This window comes from Vanacampus margaritifer, chromosome 6 (genome assembly GCF_051991255.1).
Source record: "Vanacampus margaritifer isolate UIUO_Vmar chromosome 6, RoL_Vmar_1.0, whole genome shotgun sequence".
Lineage (NCBI taxonomy): Eukaryota > Metazoa > Chordata > Actinopteri > Syngnathiformes > Syngnathidae > Vanacampus > Vanacampus margaritifer.
In genome coordinates, this window is record NC_135437.1 from 16,441,752 (window position 1) to 16,469,742 (window position 27,991).

The 27,991-nt window shown below is 38.2% G+C and overlaps 1 long non-coding RNA gene across 4 annotated transcripts; it reads right to left on the reverse strand.

The window, feature by feature from the left end:
• Nucleotides 1–1,014: 1,014 nt before the first annotated feature.
• On the reverse strand, nt 1,015–27,264 carry LOC144053848 (uncharacterized). Of its 4 annotated transcripts, XR_013294530.1 has the most exons (7): nt 27,130–27,264; nt 18,584–18,616; nt 18,386–18,479; nt 9,538–9,714; nt 4,586–4,981; nt 3,957–4,067; nt 1,015–2,368 (listed from the first exon to the last, which is right to left on the reverse strand). It is a non-coding gene; the product is annotated as an uncharacterized LOC144053848 (long non-coding RNA). The 4 variants fall into 4 exon arrangements; XR_013294532.1 differs by lacking the exons at nt 1,015–2,368; nt 3,957–4,067; nt 4,586–4,981 and adding an exon at nt 5,139–6,968; XR_013294531.1 differs by lacking the exons at nt 1,015–2,368; nt 3,957–4,067; nt 4,586–4,981 and adding an exon at nt 5,139–7,465.
• Nucleotides 27,265–27,991: the final 727 nt, after the last annotated feature.

Consider the following 27,991-nt stretch of genomic DNA (forward strand, 5'->3'; position numbering starts at 1 on the left):
GGGCATACTTCTTTCCAAACACAACACGTGAGTAAAAGAGGCGACGTGCCCGTATTGATTGCCGGCACTCGATCGTCTCCTCTGCGAGCTGGTTGGCATTTCATTACAGACGAGAGCAAGAGATAAGTGCCCACAAGGAGCGCCGCGAATCCGCACCGGGGACTGTTGCGTTGCTAAGAGACGGAGAAGGCGCCAAACTTTCATCAGGTGGCTCGATTCTGACCTTATGCAAATGAGCTTGTGACAGCCGTGACAAAAATATTAATAATAAATAATAAAGCAGCGCTTCTGGATCGGATTGATGCACTAAGTAAACATCTAGACAACACCTGCCGTAAATTTGATATCCAATAAATTCAAACTTGTAAAATTAAAATAAAATAAATAACAATAAAATTGATTATTTTATTTTTTTTCATTTATGCTATAGGATTAGTGGTTTTTGGTATTACTATACAGGGATTTTAAAACGCACCTAAGGTGCAGTACCACATTGTGCCACAACATGCAGGGCAGCACTAATGGAAGAGATCAAGTGTAATTCACAGCAGGAAGATGCAGAAAATGTCGCAACTAATTCCAACCAAAAATTATTATTATTTTTTAAATAGATTTTTACAGTAATTACATGTGATGCCTTCATGTGTGGGAAAGGAGAGCCACAGTCAATGCAATTTCTAGCTGTTTATTGAACGCCAACAAAACAATTAAACACTCCCACGCAGACCAAGCTGATGTCACATTGCACCCCACCAGGCCCCGCCTCTTAAAGGCTTGCATCATACAAGTTTGTTGGTTTGATTGTCTTTGCATGAAGAAAACTGTTTGGAGATGCTTTTTATTGGACGTATTTTGCGACATGCTGGAATCTCCACGCAAAAAGCAGTTGCATGACATTTGGCGGCAAGATTATTCACATGTGAGACATCAAAACGTGGAGCACCTTTCTTGACCCGCGTGTCATTTAACACAAGAGTGATAATGACGCCACGGAAGGGGCTTGCTTACACAAAGGCCAGTAGAGGTTACGACCCGCCAGAAAGGCCGTATCGGGTCCATCCGAAGAGGAAGCCGATAATGGCCTTTTAGGTTTCATCTCCCCGTGCCCCACCACCGCAAAGTCAATCAATAGTGCGAGTGGATCAGCGCGATGAGGTTACTGTATGAGCAACTGGTGAGCTGCACGTCGGCTAATTGGCAGCCAAGGAAGTGCACTGCAGCGTCAGATCTAATCCATTCGACCAAAGTTGTAGGTTATTCCGAAAAACATGTTATCATCATACTGTTCACTTCAGTGACACTAACTTGAAGGCGGCAGCTTAAAATATGATTTTGTAAAAAAAATGATTTTGTAATTTGAGCTATGTCAAATATAGTATAGCCTGGATTCACTCAGATTCAAGCACAATTGGAATATACAACAATGTATGTTTGCTCAATGGCTATGGTGAATTTCCAAGATCAATGATAAACAATTTCTCTGGCTGTAAAAACAAACAAACAAAAAACAAGGATAATTTTGTCCTTGTTTTATTAGTTGCAAAATCCAGTTTGACATCTTACCCCATATACAGTGGTGTGACAACTTACCCATTGGTGGGGCAACATGTCACATGTTCACTCCCTCTATTTGAAGGCTTATTTATAACTTTGCACTGACACAAAGTATGTAAACAAAAAATATACCTAAGACTTTGGTCTTTCATCTGGTATACATTTTATTTATATATGATGTATTGATTCCAAGAAGTCTATAAAAGTATAAAAAGTGATGCAACTAGCCCCGGTCTCGCCTACTCGCCGATACCAATGCCAGCGTTTTAATGTGGGGCCCCTTCTGATACTGGTATCGGTACAACACTACTGAACACCCACCGATTTTGCGTAAAACAACATACCTGACGATCTGATCCAGACCATCAGATCTATGTACTAAATATGCTAAAATGTTGGTGTAAAAAAATCATATATGGTACATTAGACATTGAATATGGTGTAAAAAAAATTCTGGAGAGCTCAGTATTGTTCATTCGGTAATTTTACCGATTTGACATGTCATCATCATTGCTCTCTTTTTTTTTTTTTGTGGGTGAGCATGTGTATGCACGTGTGTGCGTGTGAGTGTGTATTCATTAGTTCACCTAAAACCTATTAAAAAAATCCCAAACCGTTCACCTAAACCGAACACTTCCAGCCAGAGTCGTGAGGCCGTCAGGAGACCCGAGGAAGGACCAAAGAAAAGAAAGGAAAGTGAAATCCAGCACCGACCAGACACCACCCACCAGGCCACCAACCAGAGTCCTTCACCAACCCCAGAGACATCGAAATTCCAACAAATCAGGGAGACCTCAAGAGACCAAAGGAGAGACTGAGGAAAGGAAGGAAGGACAGACGAAGCAGAAAAAAAAAGAATATGGTGTAAATATGATTAACTCAAATTGCATAATTCCAATCAATTGGGGAGGGGCATTTAAATGCTATGCTATTTTTTTCCATTTATCCAATTATCCATGATTTATGGATAATTGTTTACATCTGTGTTGACTGGGCCTTGTGTTGAAGCTTATTTCTGAGTGATCACGTCCATATGGCGAACGTGCCACTTGAAACGTACTCGGAGACGGACCGAAAGACGGGATGTAGGAATTAAACGGGACTCGTGCAATTGGACATGGAGTGTAAATCCCCGCCATAGATCCCAGTCCTGCTGTGGTGCTTGCACAACGAGGGGGGGGAGGGAGGGAGGGAAGGAGGGCCGAGGTGAGTAAAGAGAGCGGCGTTCAAAGCCAACCTTGTCAATAGTACTCACAGTGGGCCAGGAGAGTGTAATAGCACTTGGCTGATTCCACATTGATATCATATAATCCAGTGTGCCCCCGTTTCACTATCATATTTATCTAACCTGCTGGGGGACAGGCTAAGGGGCGGCGGCGTCCCCGCTGCTCGGAGCAGACACGCTACACGGCGCCCTCGTGTATTCTTATTGATTACTCCCACCCGGCGGCCCCCCGACACCGTAATTTAACTCAGCGGGCGCTGCACTTTAATGCTGGAATTCAAACATTGCAGCCACACTTGAAGAGACAAAAAACAATTGACACTTGCAAAATGGGCACCCGCCTCTCTTAAATGGGATCTGAAGGGGAATGGATCATTTCATGTTTAGTTTTTTTTTTTTTTTTTTTAACGCTCACTCTCTTGCTTGGGTTGTCTGCCTGTGCAGTCGATGTTTTTTTTAGCACAAGAAAATAATGTGACAGTACAGCAACTTCCTCATTCTAAGCACAGAGCTTGTATTTCATGTTTTTCGTGGAAATATGGAACAGTGAACCCTTCCATTGTGTTTGTTGCTGAACAACACTGTGACCCATACACCTTTAGTCATAAAAAAAATGCAATAAACAAAATTCAAAAAAGTTTTTTAAATGATTGTAAAAAAAAAATGTAAAAAAAGGTAGAGCCATATGAATAATTTTGATTCCAATTTAACATACTGTAATACACAAAAATTAGGATTACATTTAGACCGTCAACATAACATTTAATCAAAAAATAATAAAAAAAATTATACTTAAATTAGTAAAACACAAATGTAAAAATAATGAAAAACATGCAGAATAAATGTAATTCTCATAAAAAAAAAAGATTTTCAAATGGGTCAGTTTGACCCACACTATAAATTATAAAAAAATGCTAATGCAAAAAAAAAAAACATTCAAAATAATTTATTTTATATAGACTTAAAAATAAGGAAACCATAATAAGAGTATACTATCTATCTTTAAATATTATTTAGTCCTGGATCTTCAAATGACCCACATCTTAACAGGAGGCTTAAAGCAATGATAAGCTCTTTACACTGGCCGAAATGACAACAATTTAAATACAGTATGCAAATTATGAACCCACCTCAAGTAATATAATAAGGTGCACACAGAAAGGGAGCAGAAGGCTACCTGGAGCATCGCCCTGCTGAATTTGGGCATGAGGCAGGCATCACACATTCACTCCTAGGTGTCGACTTAGAGTCTTCACTGAACCTGTTTGGAATGTGGAAGGAGGAAAACCTGGAGAAAAAAACCCACACAAATATGGTGAGAGCTTATTAATTCCATACAGGAAGACCGGGAGGCAAGGTTCAAACCCAGAACTGCAACACTGTTTCCAAAATTTAAATCCTTATACATTTTTGTGTTTTTCTGCAACATTACTATTTTTGACAACAGAAACTTTTTTTTCCAAATGTTTTTGACAGTACAAATATTTATTTTGAATAAAATAAACAAACTAGAAGACTAAAAATAATATCCATTTAAAAAATATTTTTTTTGGGGGGTGGGGGGGATTAATTATATAGTATTTCACACATAAACTTGGGCAACAAATTAAATTATAATCACTTTATGGTCAATTGCTGAGATCAAACAGACCCCAAGGATGAAAGATGTCACATCTATAAAAGCATATATTTTTTTGAATAATTAAACATTGCATCATTCAAGTTCTCAAGCTGATTTAAATTGCATAGACAAAAAAAAAAAAAACACATTCCAAAAAAAGGTTGTGTTCGATCGAGTGATCCAACCTGAATGTTTGTGCCGAGGAAGACTGAGGCCTCCATAGTGCAGCTAAAAGCAACATCAGCCGGGAAGAAGGTGCATCAATGAACTGTAATGACTTTGTTTCCTTTAATGAGAGGGAAAGGATTTGATGTTAATGCTGTTGATCACCACAGAGGCTTCAATACGCCTAATTAAGCACACAACACACACAACCCAATCAATAAATAAAATGATGTTTCATCAGGGCTGTAACATCGTACTTTCTTTCTATGGAATAATGAAAAGATTGCGTTTATCTGATGTGTTGTTGTGGCAGCCCGGCAGCCCGCCAGCCCTTCCTTCCCTGTTGCGGGCTGTGCAGCAGGGCGGCGGCGCACTCCACAGATCCATCCATCTCAATCCCAGGCTGCAGCTGACACCTTACAAAGAGGTACAATTAATAAGGGCATTATCCAGCGGTGGGCAACAATAGAGCCCCTAACGCACAGACACCAACCTCGGGAGGCCCGCCGACCAGGAAAAGTGTGTGTGTTTGCAGGGAAGAGGGCTGGGGGGGGGGGGGGGGGGGGAGCGGGGGTGACACCTTACAAGCAATGTCTTGACATATTTTCATTCAAATATTTGACAGAAAACTGAATGCATCCATTCAATAATCGCAAATTAATTGATCTGGTGCTGGAAATCTAACAACTTTAAATATCAACACTTTTAAAACCAAGTATAAATTTGGAGGATCATGTGGTGGAAAAAAGCACAAATTAATAGAAATGTGATATTTTGTGTGTGTGTGTGTGTGTTTTTTTTTTTAAATTTGTTATTATTTCCTACTAAACAAGGGGTAGAATGAACCTTTTCTCCTTCATCATTCATTGGCCATTTTAGTTTTTAAAAAGGTGTCATTACTTTTTTTTTGTGGTACTACTCCCTACTAATTGCAACTCAATTGCATTCGTCCCAAAAGGGGTTGGGAATTAATTTCCCCCATCAGTTGCCATTCCATTTTTTTTAAAGGTGTAATTAGTAGAAATCTGGCATATTTTGTGCTTTTTTTTTTCATATTATATTCTACTAATTGCACGCTAATTCCATTCTTTACTCCAGAGGTGGGGAATCTTGTTCTTTCAAAAGGTGTAATTAGTAGAAATGCTTCAAGTTTTGTCTGCTTTTTTGGTACAATTTCCAACTAATTGCACCTCAATGGCGAAGGGAATCCTTTTTCAGTGGCCATTATAGTCTTCTACATACCATAATATATTTATAAAATAAGATGACGCTACATTTAAGTCCCATGAAAAACAAAACAAAAAACTGCTTCCTACTCCTTTTCGAACATGTATGTGCAAATGTGTTGTTTATGATCCACTGCGAAACTTTCCTATCTTGCTTTAATGTTGTGTTTGTTGCTTTGTATGTTTTGTTTTCATAAGTGTACTTTTATTACCAGTCTGTTTTTTTTAAATATACATGTTCGAAAAATAATAATAATAATAATAATAATATATATATATATATATATATATATTAGCAACATTTGTGGGTTGATTGTTTACATTATTTTTTTTATTTTTATTCTTTTTTTTAAATAACATATTGTCTGACATTTTTTGTTTTCATAATGTTATGGCCGGCCGGATCAAACATTGTCGCGGACAACATAGGGCCCACGCCCCGCAGATTCCTCACCCCTTCTGTACACATTTTAAATTTTTATAAGACTTAAAAAAAAAGATCTCTCGTTATTATTCATCCTGTTATGTTGTGGGTCAAATTGACCTGTGCTAATATTTTAACCGTCTTATTATCTTTTTGGTCAATGATCAGTGACGTCATTGTTTATTAAATGGCAAATTTCAAATTTGTAAAATAATAAAAAACATATTTAGGGGGTCCAACATTTAGTAACTCAAAAATAATCTTGGTTAAAAATAAAATAAAAATCAGTTTATAATTATTTTCTGAGGGTTTAAATATAAGAATTATTATTATTTTTTTTTTATAGTTGAGTTTCCATTTAACTAGGCAAGAGTTGGTTTAGTCATTAAACAGATAAGAAAATAAATAGGTCAATCAGATCATTTAAAAATATGTTTTTATACAATAAAATGTGAGGGAAATAAGATTATTGTCGCTAGGACACGGTGCCCGGATGGCGAGAGGGCGAGCAGCAGCGAGTCGATGTGCAGCTATCAAACAAACAGGACAAGCGATGATGTCGCTGCCATCAAAGTGTCCTATTAGTGCAGCTTGAGCGCAGCATTGTGCTTCACAGGCGAGAGGGCGGAGACGGCGCCGCGCTGACATTTACAGCAAAACCAGGGGTTGTTTGTGGTCACTGCACTGGAGACAAATGCCGGACCCCGAGGGTCGAGGGTCACGGGCTACATTTCACCCGCAGCGGAGGTCCCTCTGTTGGAGAAGACAAACAGATAAAGGAGCTGAGGTGTGATGAGCTCCCACTGTCGTGGAAATCAATGCGAGGACTGAAGGAGGAACTTGTACGTCTCCTCCAGTTCTTAGTCAGTCCTCCGCGTTGAGCTTTTTTTCTTTTTTCCCCCCCGCTCGTTCTCGCAGGGGAAAGGATGAGCTTGGTTATGGATTAACGCCGTGATCAATAACAAGATAGGAGGCTGTAAAGCTGAGCGAAATTAATTCGAAATGCAGTCAAACTCTTATCGACCCGCAGCCGGGGTAGCAGGTAGCTGATAATCCACCAATATTGTGATGAGCGGCTAATCTCTCATTTTAAATATGACCTCCACTGCAGCATAATAAAAGTTGAGAGCGGCCACCCATTTTGTTGGCGTCTAATCAGCCTGGAGATTTTCTCACCTATTCATCTCCATCCAAGCGCTAATCTTCCTCTCTGAGCCCCAGTCAATTAAAGCACTTTCATATCGGCATTGCTGAGAGAAAAAAAAAAACACTCACTGAACTTTGCAGTGGCATTTGTGTGGCATCACCAGTCGGGAAGTCCATTTTGACATCGCACATTTGCCCATTTGTAAACACAATAGACAAATAATGGGCTTGGACGACTTAAGACAAACTGAAATGTGAAGGTTGTCAATAATTTAAGCAGGTTTATGCAGCTTTGATGAAGAACTGCATTTATTGTCTGACTCTTCTGAAAAATAAACTTGTTCGTTGCTTGGATACAAATAGTTGGGTTTGTAGTGTGAAATTTCAGAACTGAAAAAGTTCAAATGGGTCGTGCCCGGAAGAAGTTGCCACTCCAAACAAAACATGATACACTCTAAAAACAATTGGGTCAAAAGTAACCCAATTATGGATCAAAAATGGACTGATCCACTTTATGGGTCAATTTGACCCAACTTTCTGGGGGGTTGTTTTATATAAAATGACCCAATTTTTTTGACCCAAGTAAAGGATCTCACCAATACTTATGAGTTGTTTTACGCCGAAAGACCCGTTTCGTGACTCAGAGTTGGGTCAAATTGACCCAAGTAGAGGATCGGTCCATTTTTGACCTACAGTTGGATTATTTTTTACCCAAAATTTGACTCTATTTAGAGAGGGACCAAATAAACTCCCTTTTAGAGATTTTTTAAGATTTACACAAGGAAGAGAGTCAAATAAAGAATTGAAAGAAAAAAAAAATCATTCAAGGGTTGAGGAACGAACGAAAGTAGAGGATTGGTCCATTTTTGACCCATAGTTGGGTTATTTTTGACCCAACTGTTTTTAGAGTGTAGAAGTCAAGTCGCAATGCCTTGGTGGAGGTATATTGCGCCTCTACATAATTCTAGTACAACTAGATATCACAATTTATTTTTGGTGCATCCTATTCCCAGTTTTTCACCCGAAAAGTCACCTAATGGTATTTTTTTTTAGTGTTCTTTCGAAACACCCTAAAATGCCACAAGAAGTGGCCAAAACCCTGTCTAATTATAAATTGGTGTCAAGGAGGTACGATGAAGTGATATAAGTTCAGTGGAAGTTAACTTTGAACTCGCACACACATCAGCCCTGGCAAAAAGATTGATGTTTTTGAGTTTTATTGTGTGATTTTCTTAAAAATGGCTCAGTAGTAGCAGTTGTACGTTTCCCTTTGATCTATGAAAATTGGGAAGCATAACAGCCCAAGACCTACCAAAAAGGCTTTTGGAGTCATACCCCAAACCTAACAGGAAGTCCACCATTTTGATTTTATTTTGTAATTTGGTGCTCTTTTTTTGGCCTATTATAGAGGTCATATTTCCAGGAACTCCACCGAGAGAATTTACTTGATCGTCGTTTCATCTAAATGTTTACACACACACACACTCACACGTACGCACACACGCACATACAAAATAAAAATTAATAATAATAAAAAATATATATTATAAAAAAAAAAAAAAAGAGAGAGAGAGCAATGATGATGATGTCAAATCGGTAAAATTACCGAATGAACAATACTGAGCTCTCCAGAAGAAAAAAATAATAATAAAAAAAATAAATAAATGTTTACGATGAAAACATATAGAAAGCCTTTTATTTTATCACGCGCTGTTGCCGTGGCAATGCGCTGAATTTTTTTTTAACCCCTAGCCGTTATTGTGACCATTTTTGGGCTTTTTGTTGGTTCTGCCCAAGCCATTTCAAAATAAAATACTGCTCACGGGTTTTAAGGGTTATGTAAGTGAAGTTTGAAATATTATAGTGCTTTGTGATCATAATTTGTGTTATAGTTCAAACAATGCAGGGGGTAAAATAGATTTTAGATTCTTGGAGTTTTTTGCTATTTGCAGCACAGCTCGTGAATATCGGGGGGATTACTAATATTATTAACCCAGATTGTGAAATTCAACTTGAAATAAGATATTTGTTACCTCGATTTGTGTTATTTGTTCAAACTACAATGCTGATCCAATCCAATCAGTGCCTCTTTTGAAATATTCTAATTTGATGCTAGCGGAGTGCAAATGAGGCAATCATTTTGTGTCAATCCATCTCATCAGCACACGACGCTCACCTAAATATCATCTTAATTATTCCCCACTGAGGTTCGCCAACTCCAAGCTGTCACTCACTCCTTCCTGCGAGGACCAATCAGCGCTCCCGGCCTGGCCCCCGGGCACCACTCGGGACCGGGTCACCTCCGACTCGCATCCTCCTTCATTGGGGGTACGAGCCGAGGGGAGCGACGGCCCTGAAATCAAAAGCAGAAAAACAAAGCAGGTTAATTGGTGATCAACACAGTGGGACTTTAATGAGGCTCGCTCGCCCGCGGCCGGGCCCGCTTCGCGTCGCAACTTTCCCCCGTTTTCTTTGATCGCTTTGGCTTGTTCCGTGTCTGTCACCGTCGCCCGTAATTACCTTTAGCGCCAAATGGTCGCCGTGAGAGATAGGTGTCTGTAATTAATAACATTTCCATAAATTTGAATGGCTAACCAGTCTCATTAGCCGAGTCCCCCGTCTTTTTTGTCTCGGCTCGACTTCTCGTGTCATCTTTCTCCAACTCCGACGATGCACAATAGTGCCACTTAGGGCGAGAGACTCGCTTGATGTGTGCCACATTTTCCCGGTAATCCAATTTTATTGCAGGTAATTAAACGCAGCGCGCGCCAGGTCAACGCGATTGTTGGAAGTATCGAAGTTTTTTCAATTAAGTCAATCAAACTTTGATGGAGTGTAAACACGGAGGAACAGCGGCTAAACGCTATTGGCACTTCCTGGTTTGGACGGCAGTCATGTTGGCAGCGAGAGGGCCTGTGTTGTGTTCACTTGACAACTACAATTACCCAGAGGGGAGTGTGTGTGGGGGGGCTCTTTAAGGAAACACCTGTTGTTTTGATGACTTCCAATATGTGCCAACACAAAGTCTTTTATGGCGACGAATAATTACTTGGTCCCCTGCTGAATTTGTAAGATTGCTCACTTACAGAGAAAGTAACAATCAAAAACATCAGGCAAAATTACACAAGTTACGTAACATTGTGCAATTGAGTGAGATCAGTCTCGGATCCCCCTTGGAACCAGAATTTGGGCTCCCACTCAGTCAAGTAGCAATAGTCTTGATCTGCATTGTTTCATGTGTATGAAATACACCTTCTAGGAATCAGTTTCTCACATGCCACTTTCTATACCACCGTGACGTCACTATTCCAAAGTGGAAGACATAAAATGACCGTCAATTTCTTTAGCAAGAACACTTGCAGATGAATCGTGGACGAGTCTTCCGGCATTACAATGACTCAAAAAGTAAGAAGTGGCAACAAAGAAGAAGCAGAAAGAAGAAGGTCAAACATGCACATACAAAAAAAAGAAAAAAAAAGAGAGAGAAACCTTATAAACAGCTACGTCTTATCAATGTGCTAATTAACAAGATTTTTCAAGTACTAGCTTGGGTTTTGCTTTGTGACCAGATATTTAGATTTTTCATCCTCCATTCGAGTTGATGCAAAATAGCCAACAAAATGTTCACAGGCAAACTTAAGGTGGACTTTTACCGCGTTACAAACGGGCTTTCTTGACGACTACGGTTCAAAATGCCTTTACATACTTAATACAGACCAAGAGTCATTGTCCATTTTGGAAAAATGTTACCTTCTCACCAAAACTTTTGCTGATGGTTTTGTAACCCATTCCAACCTTGTGCACCTCTTTTTATTTTTTTATTTTCTTATTTAATTTTATTATTTAATTTAATTTAATTTTATTATTTAATTTAATTTAATTTTTTTATTTAATTTTTTTTATTTAATTTTTTTATTTTGTATGTGTATGTGCGAGTGTGTTTTCATTAGTTCACCTAAAACCTATTAAAAAATCCCATACCGTTCACCGAAACCGAACACTTCCAGCCAGAGTCGTGAGGCCGTCAGGAGACCCGAGGAAGGACCAAAGAAAAGAAAGGAAAGTGAAATCCAGCACCGACCAGACACCACCCACCACCCACCGGGCCACCAACCAGAGTCCTTCACCAACCTTGTGCACCTCTTTAATCTTGTTACATAGACTAGAAGGTAAGAAATGGATTCCAATTTTTGTATTTCACAGGACTTGTTGATATCAGCAGTATAAGCAATTAGTTACATTTATGCACCCTTGATTGATATTCTGTCTATCACCACAATCAATAAACAACTACACCAATTTGCAAATTTCTTTCAAAGTGAGCAAACTTCTACTTTCACAAGAGGCTCAAATCATTATTTCCTTTTTTGTAAACCGAGAAAACACACCAGTCTCTCCCTAATGCCACCATATTAATAATTCATTCCCCATTAAAGACGAGTAGACCATCGCATATGCCATCAACGTTGTAATCTGTGTGTGTTTACCTGCCATGAGTGAAAATGAGGCTTTGCTCAATGATAGCCGACCGAGCGGGCCGGTCTTTGTTGCCTCCGCTCTATAATCTGCTGGAGAGCAGCCTATCATTAGAGCGGGCGGCGGCCTAATAGACTGACACGGATGCTATGGGGAGCAATTGATTCTGCACGTCAATCAGCGGGCGCTGGAGAAGTGGCTTGTTTGTGACGTGCGGCACAAACAAGCACCTTGGAAAAGAACAAGATGAAGAAGAAGAAGAAGAAAAAGAAGAGCCTTTGTGAGGAGGTCATTAGCGGACTCTTCCTCCTTGTATGTTGTGCTTAACGTGCATATTTACACTGCAAATTGACTACTTTTTTTTTTTTGGGAGAGCTCAGTATTGTTCATTCGGTAATTTTACCGATTTGACATGTCATCATCATTGCTCTCTTTTTTAAATGTTTTTATTATTATTTTTTTAATTAAAAAAATATATTGTATGTGGGTGAGAATGTGTATGTGCGTACGTGCGTGTGAGTGTGTGTGTGTATTCATTAGTTCACCTAAAACCTATTAAAAAATCCCATACCGTTCACCTAAACACTTCCAGCCAGGGTCGTGAGGCCGTCAGGAGACCCGAGGAAGGACCAAAGAAAAGAAAGAAAAGTGACTACTTTGTGATTGGAATAATATCAATACGTCCCCATGACCAATTTTTAGTAGCTCGTCTTCGAAGCACAATTTGGAATTTTGCTTGATGAACTGCTTTTTTCAATTCAAGTCAATAAACGGGGGGTTCACTGCAATTGACAAAAAGGATTAATCGGCCAGCTCGAACCTATGTAATAGGTTTCCAGGCTTTTATTAATCAATGAAGAAAACGAAGCAGCGTCCCCTTCCTCCTTTTAAGACGTCGACCCTCGTCTTTATCCGCGGACATCTGAGCCCACTTGGAATGAAAGTCGCAGCTGGATGGAGAGAATACGTCTCCCTGGCTAAAAGGGAAGGGGTCCCACCTGATTAAGAAGGGTAGGGAAAAGACTTTGGAAGGCCAATGGGAGGGGGTCAAGGAAAAGACCGCCCTCGTCCACCCCTCCACTGTCATCTATGACGGCACCTCCCCTCGGGTCAAAGCTGAGGCCGACTTTTCATGAACAGAGCGCGTCCACGTCAAACATGAGATTAAAGCGGCACGGTGGCATCTTGCGGGGAGCAAATGAAAATATCAAGCGCTAAGCCCCCCCCCCCCTCCTGCTTCCACCCCCCCCCCCCCTTGTGAAAAGCCAGGGACAGGTATCTCATATTAGAGAGGCAGCCTAGTTAGCAGAGGTGGGCCTGCTGCTTTCCACACTCTCAGCGCCGGTCAAAAGGCCAGGCTGGCTTTGGAATTGCTTTATTGCTGCAATATATTACAGTAGAGGCTCGCACAAGCAGCTTATTAAGGAGGCAGGCGAGAGATGCCCTCCCGACTCACCCACAACAACCCGGAAACTTTCATACGGCGCGGAATAAAATGATGTTTTTTTAACCTTCGTCTTGTGTTAACTTTCTCTTACCATCTCTTATGTTAACGGGTCGGTTTCGACCCGTGTCTTAAATCAGCTGTAAAATACACTAAAAACAAGTAGATATCATCCAATTTATTTCTCATCTCTTGGTTGGCTTGTTAGGCTTCCTTATCCATGAAAATATTAGTTTTAATGTTGTTGGTGTGGGCTTCTGGACCTTTTTTGTCAGTATACCCCTCGATTTCAATTAAAAAAAATTGATAAAATAAACACCAAGAGAATCATATAAATAAATACAAGGTTGTTGTGTTACCTGACTATTACTGGGGGCTATTAGAACACATCTCTTAAATTAATTTGTTTTATTTATTTATTAATTTAAATATTATTGACTATAGTAACATCTATGGTGTTACGGGTCGATTTCGACCCATGTATATTTACTTCAAGAAAAATGCAAAAAATTATTTTTTCAGCAGTAGAACTTTAATATAAACACAAAATGATAAGCAAGTGATATTGGGACCCTGCAGTCCAGTAGTCATATCGAGGACCACACGTTGTCCTTGTTTTTTCTCAGGAATGCCACTCGCAGCTTTGCCTGTGTAAATCTGTAGCTTCCATGCATAGCTGGTTTTTGCATCGCAGGCTGCCCAGATTTTTATGCCGTACTTCCCTGGCTTACTGGGTATGTATTGCCGGAAGGGGCGTTTTCCTCGGTAAGGGACAAGACGTTCATCGACTGTCACCTCTGGCCCTGGGTTGAACATCAGTGGAAGGAGTTGCGTCCATCTCTCCCAGACATCCGTGATGGGGGCAAGCTTGTCAGAAATTGCTCTGCTATTTCGGTTGTCAAATCTGAGGACTCTTGATATCATTCTAAAGGTCTGAAGTGACATTGTTGCCCGGAAAATATTTCTGCCTGTCGATGCGTCCCAGAGACTATCAGTGGCCTCATTGAAGGATCTGTACACTCCAGCAAGAAGAAGAACACCAATGTAAGCATCCAGATATTCCTCATCAATGTCTTTCCACATGTCGTCATGGACTTTTTTTCCTTCAACGTTTGTCATAGCCATGATGACTCTTTTTAGTGACAATGGCATGAATAGCTCGAAACATGTTTTGATGTCACTGACTCTTGTCACAGCAAATTGTGATTCCAGGGGTCATTTTTATGACATTTGCAGCAGCTGCCCTGCCATGTACATCATGAGGTACTGAGCTCCAAAAGATCTTATCTTTTTTGGATTTGAATCTTTCAGTGGGAGGCGCTTCACCACCAGTGACCTCCTCATCAGACTCATCAGATATGTCTGTGTCTTCTGGTTGATACTCCACATTGTCTTCCTCCTCAGAAACTGTGTCCTCTTCCTCATTTTCATCAAAAAGATTATCCAGAACTTGGGTCGCTGAAAATCTTCTTCTCATGTTTGTATGCTGCAAATTGGAGATGTGCACTCTGCAAGTCAAATCCATCCTTCCATCCATCCATCCATTTTCTTTACCGCTTGTCCTCACAAGGGTCGCGGGGTTGCTGGAGCCTATCCCAGCTGGCTTCGGGCAGTAGGCGGGGTACACCCTGAACTGGTTGCCAGTCAATTGCAAGGCTCTGCATGTCAAATGACCTTTCAAATGAATGAATTGACCTTACATGTCAGGACATGCCCATCTCTGTTAGTTTTGTTTTTGTGCAGGTGTACTGGAAAACACGGCAAAATGAGAATCCCCTACAGCTCACAGGATTGGTAGAGGAGCTGGCTGTCAGTGTGTTGGCTGACAGTGCAATTATGAATCTAATTATTGCTTTATAATCTTATTTTTATAACTGGGTCGAAACCGACCCTAACAACACAAATGTAACAATTTCAACCAGAGCATTTTAGAATATAGTAAAAAACTTTTTTTTTGTTTTATTTTGTTGAAATAGGGGTTCCTGACAAAGTCAAAAAGCCTTGATGAAATAAACTAATTTATATGGTTCTTTTATGCATGTTAAACCTAAAAACGGGTCGCTGCCGACCCTAACACAAGACGAAGGTTAAATAAATGTTCTTCAAAAGTCAACTCAATTACTATTTTATTTTTTTAACACAAACATTTTTGACGGATAAAGAAATGTATACAGTGCCGATGGGTTTATTACTAAGGAGCCACACAGAAAAGAAAAAAAACATTAAAAAAAAAACACGATGATAATTTCATATTTATTTTTTAACAGAATAAAGTTGCAATATTCAAAAAATATTTTAACTTTTTTTTTTTCGTAATTGACAATGTTTGTCTCGTGGACTGAAGATTGCAACTCTTATTTTCTTTTATTAATAAAATACCCTTGTTACTTCTTTATTAGTATCTCTCCCATTGGTTATTTCTCAACGACATCGTAGCTTTTTTTTTTTTATAAACTTCAACACTATTAGCATAACATATTTTTTCCTCATCATGTGACAATTGTATTTTTTCATAGCATCAGCACTCTTTTTTCTCAAAATATGAACGACTACTATACAAAATGTATAAATTTATATTAAAATATATTTTCCTTGAAAAGTAAAAAATATATATTCTGATGATGGCAACTTTTATTCTCTTATATTAAAACATTACTCATTACATAGCTTTACAAATCGTTTCTCGTTATAGTCATACTTCATTTTCATAACCATTTTTTTATGCTTCAGGACTATACGCGTAACATGGCTTCCATCATAATGATATTTTCTCATTGCTTCACAGTTTTTTTTTCCATAATAAGAATTACTATTTCACAAAGTTTACAAATTTATCACCACAACAATTTTTCTCAACTTTTGTCTTTTAAATTTACACGTGTACAACTTTTTTCTCACCATTTTTTTTTTCCCGTTGTTCATTTTCACCAATGTAGCTCTTTTTTTGGGGGGCAGAATTTACACGTGTACAACTTTTTTCTCGCCATTTTTTTTTTTGGTCAATTGTTAAACTCAATGTATTTCGGATAGGTTTAAATGCAAGAGATGCCATTTTGTAGCCCACCAATGACCATCGTCATAGTAACAATAAAGTAGTAGTTGCAGGGCAGCAGGCAAAACACGTAAGCTGCAGCTTCAGCTCTTTAAGTGGCTTGGAGGGATGAAAGAGGCTTATCGCCCTCTTGTTTCCACATAACACACCCATATATGAGGGCTCAAGAGGGCAAACAAAAACAAACTATCTATCTATCTATCTATCTATCTATCTATCTATCTATCTATCTATCTATCTATCTATCTATCTATCTATCTATCTATCTATCTATCTATCTATCTATCTGGCTAGCTAGCTAGCTAGCTCGCTATCTATCTAACTAGCTATCCATCTATCATGGTTTATGCATCAGGCCAGCTTCCTGGTTTGTGCTAAAATTAGAAATTAGAGCTGTTGTAAGTTTATCCAATACTAAAAGTCTAAAAAAAAGAAAAAAGTGGAGAAAATGTGAGAACCCCCCCCAGCCCTACGTTCGCTCCTCTTTTTTTAGTGGAACAAAATGGATAAATAAAAGCTAAAAAATATTTTTCCAACGCGGCGATTTTTCCTCCTGGCACGTCCGTATTTCTAATCATAAATTATAGTAAGACATGAGCTGATCTGGAAGGCTTTTTCTCTAATCCCCCCCCCCCAGAAAGGGGGTCTTTACTGGAAGGCGAGTTGTGTGATGGAGCGGGCCCCAGTCGCACAATGTTGCATCGGGCTACAGCATTCAAGCTTAAGCCAACTTATCAACTACATTCAAAGCACATCCATTGAGCTTCGCTGCGACCAGACTTTTTTTTTTTTTTGCAGATCTATTAGGAATACTCTTATCTGTATTTAGCATATGCTGTGTACGTGTGTGCGCGTGTGTGTGTCTGGCAGCTTTAGACGGATTTACACTCAAAACACCTCAAGCTATTCTTGAGCGGAAACTGCTGATAACATTGGCAAAACTTGTGCAGACGAGCACAAAAAGATGAATTTATTTGACAAACTGTCATATCGTTTTTATTTACATCCTGCCGCTTTTGTCCATTTATTTCCCTTTAAAACATAATTTAGCATTTAAAATGGGGAGTTTGTTTATTTATTGTGCTAAAGGTTACAGGTTTTTGCGCATTATCGTGTTTTTGGGGTTTAGAATTGAAGAAGACGCGTGAAAGAAATGTTGCGAGTTAGCAGGAACTTTTTCCTCCACAATTGAGCTGCGGCTAATCCGAGCGTGAAGCCTTTCACTGGGGGGGGGGGGGGGGGGGGGGTCCTGCTGCAAGACAGAGAGAAAGAGAGAGAGAGAAAAAAAAAAGCTGCTGCGGCGGCAGAAAGTCTGTTCACAAAAAGCCGTAATTGCACACAGCACTGCTAATTAGGCTTACATTTGCTTTTAACTACAATTAGTCATTAAAAGGGAAATTTTGATCCGTGCACCAAATCATTAGGAGAATTTTCTTTTTATTTCATTTTATTTTAAAGATTTTATTTTAACATTCTACTGCTATGTTATGTTTGGTCCACTAAAAAACAGTCAATAAAAATCGAATAACAAAAACAAAACTGACATTTCTGGCAGGGTTATATTTTTGAATTTATAAATAATACAAATAAGAAAAGAACAAGCCGATTTTTTTGCATCCTTAAAATATTAAAATAGGTCAATTTACTTACTTACAAACTTACTTGAATTTTAGAAGAAAAAATATATATGCACAGTGTGGGTGGTCAGATTTAAAAAAAAAATTAACATCAGTCAATTTGACCCCCAATATAAATGAGAGTAGCAAATATAATATAGTTAATAAAAAAAAAGTAGAATAGTGAATTTTGAAACCTGATTTTTTAGGAGGCTTTTTTTCCTTATTTTTTTTTTTTTAAGTATAAATGCTTTTTACAATGACATAAACATAATTTGACCCATTGCACAAGAGGCTTAATGCTTAAAAAAAAAAAAAGGTCCAGATAGTTTCCCCATGATGTTTTCTAGACATAATGTTATTGTTTTTCTTCCTAAATTTCGTATGACTTCTCCAGATTCATTTTCCAAATGAGCCTTTTTATTTTTTTTTGTACCTTCTGAGAGCCTCTTTTCCTTTTTCTTTCTCGGGGGGCCCTTTGAGAGAGGAGTGCACATTCACAGCTCCCAAGCAGCAGTGTCCTCTCGTACCTGTTGAGAACACTTTCATCCTTTAATGGGGCTTGTTAGCCACATTGTTAACGGCGGCTGTGAGGGAGCAACATCACAGCTAATAATAATAATAGTTTACGTACTTATTCAGATAACGCTGCTGCACATGCACCGCCCTGCAAGGAAAAAAAACACAATACAAATGATGACTAAAAAATAATTAGTACCTTTGTTGTATACATAATTTACATGCTAGTTGTGCATAATAAAAAACACGTGTAGAGGTTTTGTGCGTCTTCTTTGTCTTTGTGTGCTTTTGCTCGGACTTAAGTGGATGAATAAAACACATTTGCACTCATAAAACCACACCACCATCTCGATGAGAGTAACTTCATAAATTATAAATAAAAATGTATAAGAAAAATGTCCTGTTTAAAAGAAAGAATCAACATTTACAAGAATAACGTATTTTTTTTATTTTATTTTTTTACAAAAAAAATAGTCACATTTCTACAACACTGATGTTAACTGCTGGGTCAAAAACAATCCAATTTTGGTCAGAAATTGGACTGACCCGCCTCTTGGGTCAATTTGACCCAATGTTGGTTATTTTTGTATCAAAACAACCCGTTTTTTTGGGTTGTTTGGTACACAAAAAAAAAATCCGTTTTTTTTTCTCCGTACAACCCAGAATAACCCAGAAAGTTGGGTCAAATTGGTCAGTCCAACTATTGACCAAAATTTGTTTATTTTTCACCCAGCAGTTTTGAAGTGGAAATCTTAAAATATATATACGTTACAAGAACGTTTTTTTTTTTTTTTTTGTGTGTGCAAAAAAAGTTACATTATACAAGAAAAAGCCACAATATTATGAGAACAGAGTTACATAATTGAGAAACAAATTGTAATGTAGAAAAAAAGACATTTGTCATCAAAAAACACATCGTATGATAAAACATGTCACAGTACTGCACGAATGTCATTGTTTTTATTATAAGAAAATTATATTATAAGATATACAGTATATATAATATATATATAGTAAGATAACAAGCTATTTAAATGTCACAATATTAAGAGAATAAGTTGTTTAAAGAAAATCTAAAGTTGTTCTTTAAATTTTTAAAAAATTACTTAATTATTATTTAATATTATCACCAGCGATATATATTTGAAATGTCATAAATTTACAGTACAAACGTGTAGGACTTCTTTTTTTTTTTTTTTTGTCCTCCAGTGTGTGTCTGCTAGCACATTAGCGGATAAATGGGTTCCCCAAAATGGAAGCTAACTCATTGGAATTAAATTTATCAGCATGTGTGCTCAGAGGTAATAAGCTGTCAGTTAGAAAATGAAGATTTGTATTTAGATATATGACAGCAAGGAGGCGGACGGAGGAGGAGGGGGGGGGGGGGGGGTGGAATGAATAGGTGGAGTAAATGAAGCTGCTTTACAACTAAATGACTTATTTGGGAGGCGACCAAGAGAATCGGCAGGACGACGACGACGACGGCGATGATTGCAGATAATATTCTCCCCCGTGGAGCTGAAGATTGCAAATATGAAATAATAATGATGTAAGGCCAGTCCGCAGAGAGTTAACAAGGGAGGGGGCGTTGGCGGAAATGCGCACAGTGAGGTCTTGTCAAACCTCGCAATTATTATAATCTCATTAACAAAAAAAAAAAACAAAAAAAAAGCTGCCATGTGTTGATGAAAATCAATTTTGTACTCATCCACCAACTCATTGTGCTATCACATGGAAAGAATTTAGAGTCAGCAGTCAAAGCAGCGCTCACTTAACCTGTCTGTTATGTTGTGGGTCAAACTGACCCGTTTGAGGAAAAAAAAAAAAAAAGTTGCCCCCCCCCCCTTTTTTTGTGTGTGTGTGTGTGTGGGGGGGGGGGGGTAATTTTTTGGGTATATATTTTTTTAACAAATACATTTTTGTTGTTGTATTTTTAACATTTTTGTATAATTTTAACCAATAAAAAACAATTGAATAATTATCATTTAATAGTAACAATTTAATAATCTGTGATTGGCTGGCAACCAGTTCAGGGTGCACCCCGCCTACTGCCCGAAGCCGGCTGGGATAGGCTCCAGCACCCTGCATTGTGCTAATATAATTTTTGATGATCACACAGTGCCAGACTGACCTTTTTGAATATCTAGATATATAGCTATGTATATATTGCAGAAAAAAAAAATTCATTCATTTTTGAATAAGAAAAATGTAAAAATCTAGAATATTGCTAAAAAATATGATTAAATTCACTTCCTTTTTATTGCAAAAAAATACACTGTGCTATATTAAATTTGTATGGTTAAAGGTAAAACAGGTCAAGTTAACCCCTTTCACTATCCAGATTTTTTTTTTTTAAGTTTCACCCTTTTTTTGTGTTTTAACCTTATCGTGAATCACAATTAATTGAATGAAAAATGTAGGATTGGACTTAACTTAAAAAAAGAAAGAAAACACACAACTGTGATGATTACATAAAAAATTGACCATTTCAGAATCTAGAAAAAAAATGGATTAAATTAATTTTCCTGGTCATTCCATATTTCCTTCTTAAATTACCAAAAACTCCATAAAACTCACATTTACATCCTGTTCTTAAAAAAAAAAAAGTATACACAAAATATTTATTTGCATTGTGCTGTTATATTTTTTTGGATGAACAAACAGAGCAGGATCAAACTTAATTTTTTTTGAAGCCAACAGGAGAGTTTGACAGTCCCGATGGTTGTGGAAGCGACGTATCTGTTTCAAACTGAAATGTTCATCAGAGCAGGAGTTCTCTTTTTAAGAAGTGGCTGAGCTGATGAAAGGCAGTCTACGTTACAACCTAGCTTGGGGGGGGGGGGGGGGGCGCTGCGCTAAGGCAGCTGGATTTCAATTGATTAGCTAGCCATGCGTGATGAAAGTTTTTTTTTTTTCTTCCCCTGCCTCCCCTCCCACAAGTGACACCGCCGCTGTAGAATTTCAAAGAGAAGTACGCCAGGATACTGCTGCAAAAGTGCCAGAAAGCACTCCAGAGAAAATTAGAGCAGTTGAGGAGTGAACGCCGCACATTCAAAGTAAGCACATGTGACACCAACTGTCTTATTAGCACCACTGCTACTTTTTATTTCAAGGCATTTGTCACTTGTGTAAATTGCATTCTTTTGGACATTCATGTGTTTATTGTTGAATATGTTTCAACTAATTTGTTCAAAGTTTTTTTTTTTCATTTTCATTTTCAAAGGGTCAGCGTGACCTGCTCACAATGCTTGCTTGTTTTCTTCATTTGAAAAAGGAAAAAATAAAAAAATAAAATGAAAATAGTGAAGTCCTATTTTTGTTCCAACATATATTTTTGTAGATTTTCTTGTAGGTTTAAATGTCAAAAATAGAATAGCACAATGCATTTTGGGAAGTAAGGCCATCAGAATAAGTTTATTAAAATCAACAAAATCCCTCTACATTTTCAGGCCACTCTACAATAAACTCAACAAAAAAAAAAATAAAAAATTATACAAATGATTATTAGTGTTTTATTTTTAAACCTGACCAACATAATAAATGTAACCCCAATTTAAGATTTTTCTTCTTCTAGATTTTCAAATGGGATTGAATTGACCCACAATTTTTCTTTCTTGATTTTAAAACTATGAAACACGTCAATCGAACCTGCAACACACCAGGAGGGTTAAAGGAATGCTCCTAGATTTTTGCAAGTGTGACTCTTTAATTATATTTTTTTCTAGATTCTGAAACATGTCCGTTTAATACACAACATGCAGGAAGGTTAAAAGTTTTTTTCTTCAGTCTGTCAGCCACCTTTTTTTAGATTCGAGATTCTAAAAATGTGATACATTTGACCCACAATACGCCAGGAGGATTAAAATAAATGTTTCTAGATTTTTGACAAAATGACCTAGCTATTCTTTTCTAGATTTTTAAACTGTAAAACGCGTCAGTTTGTTCCACAATACACCAGAAAATTTGAAACGATGAAACACATCAATTTCAGGAGGTTTAAAAGAAAGGTTTCTTTCTTTATAATCAGCCGCCGATTATAATCGGCCGATTATTAGCCTTCAAACATCAGCCAAAACAATCGGCCAGTATTTTCCCCTTAAAACGTTATCATCGAAGAAAACCGAAGTTTCCGACGCTGTGAAAGTACCCCGAATGCACCATTTTGTTTGTGTAGCATTAGCAACTGGCAAGTGTGTAACATATGTTATTCTGGTTATTATGTTGTCCTTAAGGGTCTTTTAAGATGTTTAATGACACCTCAGTTGGAGTTAACTGTGAAACTAAACACACGACGTTAAGAATTAAATTCACTGTATATTTAAATACAAAACATGCTTCCTTTTTAAACATCGCTAGCTTAGCGCTAAAAGCGAAGGGAGAATCCCATTCAAATGCTAACAGGAAGTTAGCATCGACTTCGGGAGTGTTTTTCCTTCAAATGAACGAATATCCACACACAAATCTTACCCACAGATGAGATAACACTACGCAAAGGCACAAATTCTTCCCCATGTGTGAAAAACGAGTTATTTCAATAAAATAGTGAAAATAATATAAGATAAAAATATATAAAAGAAAATGTTAATGCTTTACAAGAGTTGTAAACAAGTAAGAATGGTTTTATTATTGATACATAAATCTATACAATAACCTTGTATACTTCATTAAATTTGTTAATAAGGTCATACTATGGATTTGTCATTTAAAGCAGAGAATCGTAATAATAGTGAAAGTTTGTGTGTAAGTGACACCCATTGAAAAGGAATTGAGGAGAGGGAACATTTTGTGCATTATATATATTTTTAAATAATCGGCTGATTAATCAGTATTTTTTTTTTTGTGTGCCAAAAATCGGTAGGTTAAAATAAATAAATGTGTCGAGATGTTTTACAGTATGACCCACATTTTTTTTTCTAGATTCTGAAACTGTGAAACTGTGTATTTTTTTTACCCATACCACACCAGGAGGGTTAAAATAAATGTTTGTAGAATTTTGACAGCACAATAACCAATTATCTTTCTAGATTTTGAAAGAGGAAAATATAGATTTTAAACTTTGAATTTATTTTTAATTTTTTTTTTAACAGGAGTATTAAATAATCCATCAAAAGTGAACATTATCTGTCAGGTTTCCATCCAATCGTTTCAAATTTTTAAAGCGAAATTACTAAATAATAAAGGCCTCCCCCGCTGTAGGTGGCAGTATACACCGTAGAGATGTGAGCCACTAGTAATTTTAAAGAAGAAGAAGAAGACCAGGAAGCAACTGCCCTGTGTGATGACGTCGTATGATTTTTATTTTGTAATTCTTGATAAAACGTAGCGTTTCCTTGCTGTTTTCCATCTAAAATCACCTTAATATTTGCTTCTTTAATTAATTCCAATAAAATTTCAGTTTCGTCCCCCCAAACATACCTTACTTAATTGTCGGACATTGCTTTGGGACGTAATATCGCAAAAACTTTCCACAGCCAAATAAGCATTTTCCTTTTTTCGATTTGCTTCAAAATCCACCCCCTCCAAGCGTAAAAACTTTTTGGCCGCAATTTCGTATATTTCTACCGCTTCCATTCAGTTTTAATTTCGCATTTGTTGAAAACTCCCAAAAAAAATGGGCGTATGGAACCCCAACTTGTGACGAGGCACCATTTTTTTCTATTCTCCTCCGTATAATTGGCGTTCAGCGGAATGACACGCATGCGTAGGCGTCGGTGTACGTCCCCCGCGGGGAGAAAGAGTGCCATGCAATGAGCAGCGTGGCGTAAACAAGAGTCGTATAAAAAAAAAAATGCAGCGTCTGTATAGGGCTCATGTCAGATGCCTGTCAAATCATTAAAAAAAAAAAAAAACAGAGAGGGGGAGCCTTATCGGACGGCGAGGATCAGCAATAGTGGCGGCGTCTTCCCCCCCCCGAGCGAGGAGGGGGTGGGGGGCAACTTGAGGGCTTTTGTGAATTTATACAGGCGGATAGATAAAAATCAGCTTCATATTTCTCCAGCCAATAGCGCTGATGAAAGCGGGGCCGAGAGAGAATTACACGGCGAGAGTTTTGGTCAGCGCACCCGACGCCTTTTCCAAAGCAGGGAATTGAAAAGGTAATGAGAAAAAGGCGCGCCGCAGGTTGGCGCTGTTTAATAAGTCATCATGCCTCGCTATCTATTGTTAAGTCGCGCGCACACCCACAACAGATTGCGGGGCTTTCTCTACTCTACTACCCCGACCCCCCCCCCCCCAACGTACTCTGCAGCTTACAAATGAGCATTAGCGCCACACCGATGAGGAAAATAAGTCTCAATGTTATATCTTATTTGAACAATAAAGGTTGTAATAGAGAAAGAAAAAAAAAGCGAAATATTATGTGGAAGTTTTTTTTTTTGACAAAACATGAAAAAAAAAATCTTGATATATTTATTCTCATGCTCAAATGCAAGCCTCGTTAAATTTACCGTAGTGTGACAAATAATTACTATATATAGTATAAATAATAATAAATAATAATAATAATATAAATAATAATACATTTATATAATATAAATAATAAATAATTACAGATAATTAGCGACTTAAATCTCAAATTCGTACATTTTTTGGTCATTAAAAACAATTCCTGTAAAATTGCAACTTTATTTATTTTATTTACAATATTCCTTTCGGTAATATTTCACCAACTTTTTTGATCAAAAACCTCAATTATTCCTGTACAATTGCAACTTTATTGACATTTTTTCCCTTCTTATTTAGTAGCCTGTAGATTGTATTGTGTTGCATACGTTTGGCCAATGAATCCGATTATATGTCACTAATTCAGTTCCCCCCAAAATCGGAATTTATTAATGGCGAGGGTCCTTTTTGGTGTCCGATCGTTAGCGAGGAAGACGTCAGCGTTGTCGCGTAGAATGCAGAGTGACGTAAACGGCGGCAGATGAACGCGCTTGTCATCGCCGTGTTTTTTTGCTCCTTTTGTAAAAGTGCTTCTTCATCTCGTCGCTCATCAGACAAACTGCCGGCACGCCACTGATCTCTTTTCTTCTCGCCGCAAATGATCTGTCTCCCAGTAAACTCTGCACACGTGCAGAAATTAAACCCCCCCAAAAAAAAGGAGCCTGAAGGAAAATGAATTTCAATGTGAAGCCAGTGATGATGAATGAATAAAGCGCTCTGATGACACTTGACACGCATTTGATGAAAAGGGAGAGTAAAAGAAAGAAAAAAAAAATCAAAAATAAAAATGTCTACTTTTGTGTGTGCGTCTGTGTGTAATTACAAGCTGACACATATAATGGAGCATATTTCCCATTTTGACAGCACACTTGACAGAATCGTCTTTTGTCTCTTTATCGTCGCCCGTGGCTACACGTGAAAACAACACGATTAGCGCACGCCGACCGGAACGCCGTCTTTGTCGTACACTTGTACGCTTCCATCTCGCCACGCCGGCAGCGTCGCACACTCTGATCATCTCTGGCGGCGTTTTTTAACATGGAAATTGTCTTTGACCCCCCCGCCCCACCCCCTTTCCCACTCCCCAGGTCGCCACATCTTCGGACCTGAGCTACCGCTGGCTGCTGACAGCTTAAATCAACGGGCAATTCTTTATAATGTGGCCTGTGATTATTAGCCTACTTAGCCTGGCCAATTTAAACCTGCTGGAAGAATTTAAAGGCGCTGATTGGGAGGACCTAATTTCCACTATTTGCAACGGGAGTTAGTTGGTAGAAGGCAATTTTCTGTCTCTAAGGGAGGGTGCTTCACATTGTTTGAAAAATAAAACAGAACAATCAAGTCTTGAAACCAAAACAAATGTTTTTGACTGCTTTTTAAAAATGTATATAGAAAAGTATACGGTTAATCGATTAATCTAATAATCCGGTACAATTTCATTTTGTTCATTAAAAAAAAAGTTGTTTCCATATATTACTTTTTTTTTTATATAAATCGATTATTCTACCGATTATTTCATCGATTAATCAAATAATCCGATACAATTTCATTTTATAATGAAATGTACTACATAATAATTTTTTTCCCACAGATGAAGATTTATTGACCATTTATTGTTGTTTATTTGGTATTGTAAGAACAATAACACATAAGAGCGATTGGTCTTGTAGTCACCAAACTTTTTAAAAGGTATAAGTAAAAGTGAAGCAAATGTCATATTTTGATTAAGAAAAATAAATCAGAGAATAATTACTGTTAAGAGGCTGAAATCAGAGGATTTGGACAATTTAAGTTCAACTATGGCTCCAAATGATTACTTGATTATTAAAAGCGTTGATCATTTTTTTTTATAATCGATTGCTCTTGACTCCTCTTGTTACGACACAAACCATAAATTAGCAAATGTCTTATCTTGATTAAACACAAATCAGATCATAATTAACTGCTGAGAGGCTGAAACCAGAGGATTTGGACAATTTTAAGATAAACGATTCTAAACGATTACTCGATTATTAAAGTAGTTGCCAATTAATCGATTCATTCTGACATTGCATTGAAGACTGTAAGTGACGCTAGGGAATCGCAAAACGAACAGGGTGTCACCGCAAGTGGAGTTTTGTTGACACAGGTCACCCGGTCATTTAATTGTCAATACAATTTTTGCTACAAAATAAATAAAAACTCTATATTAACAAAAAAAAAATCAAATAGAAATCCTACCTGTGAGGAAATGCGGCTGATTTCACCAAAGCGCCCCATAAACTAAAGAAATCAAAGAAAACCACCATGGAAATAAAAAGTCTACTTTTTATGGGTGAACAAGTGGACTGACCAGGACACTTGATACAAACCCGAGCCAAGACTCAAAAGTGTGAAGTGCGTTGAGCGAGTCGGGGAACGGAGGCGGGGGTGGGGGGGCGAGAATCTGTCAACGTCCAATCTGGGATGTCTTTATTTGACATCGTCGGGGTTTTTGTCAGCGCTTTTGGCGAGGCCGTCCGGCCCCGCTGGTGTCCCTTTCACCCCTAAAAGGCAGCTGGGCCGTGACCTCCGCACGGGGGTGGGATGCTAACCCCCCTCCTACCCATGACATCTCATTCAGCCCCCCCCCCGTTGGATAACTTTATTCATCCCGCGCATGGTAGTCGCCACATTCACGCCGATACAATGTGGACACTCGAGGGCATTCAGCGAAAAGGATGAAGGGGAGGCGTTATGTCTTCATTTCTCCGTTTTGACAGCTAAGGACGGAACGGGCTTGGAAACCAGCGAGAAACGAGGAACCGGCTAAATCCGTTTCAGTCGTCGGCAATTGGCCGAGCGGAGATGAAAGCGGCTGGCAGGGACGGACGGTGGAGCTTATTTTCACCGGCCTAACGGCGAAAAGCGGCGCTCGGAGCGGACCACCCTGCTCTTCTCTCATCATTCATATTCAAGCCGGGGGCCTCTTGACAAGTCTGCTGATCTCACTCAATGTTTTGTGAGTGGGACAATACGTGTTCAGTGCGTGGGCAAAAAAAAAGAAAGAAAAAAAAAAGCAGAGGCCCGTCGCACTTCTTCGTGGCTCATCCGGGTTTTCTCC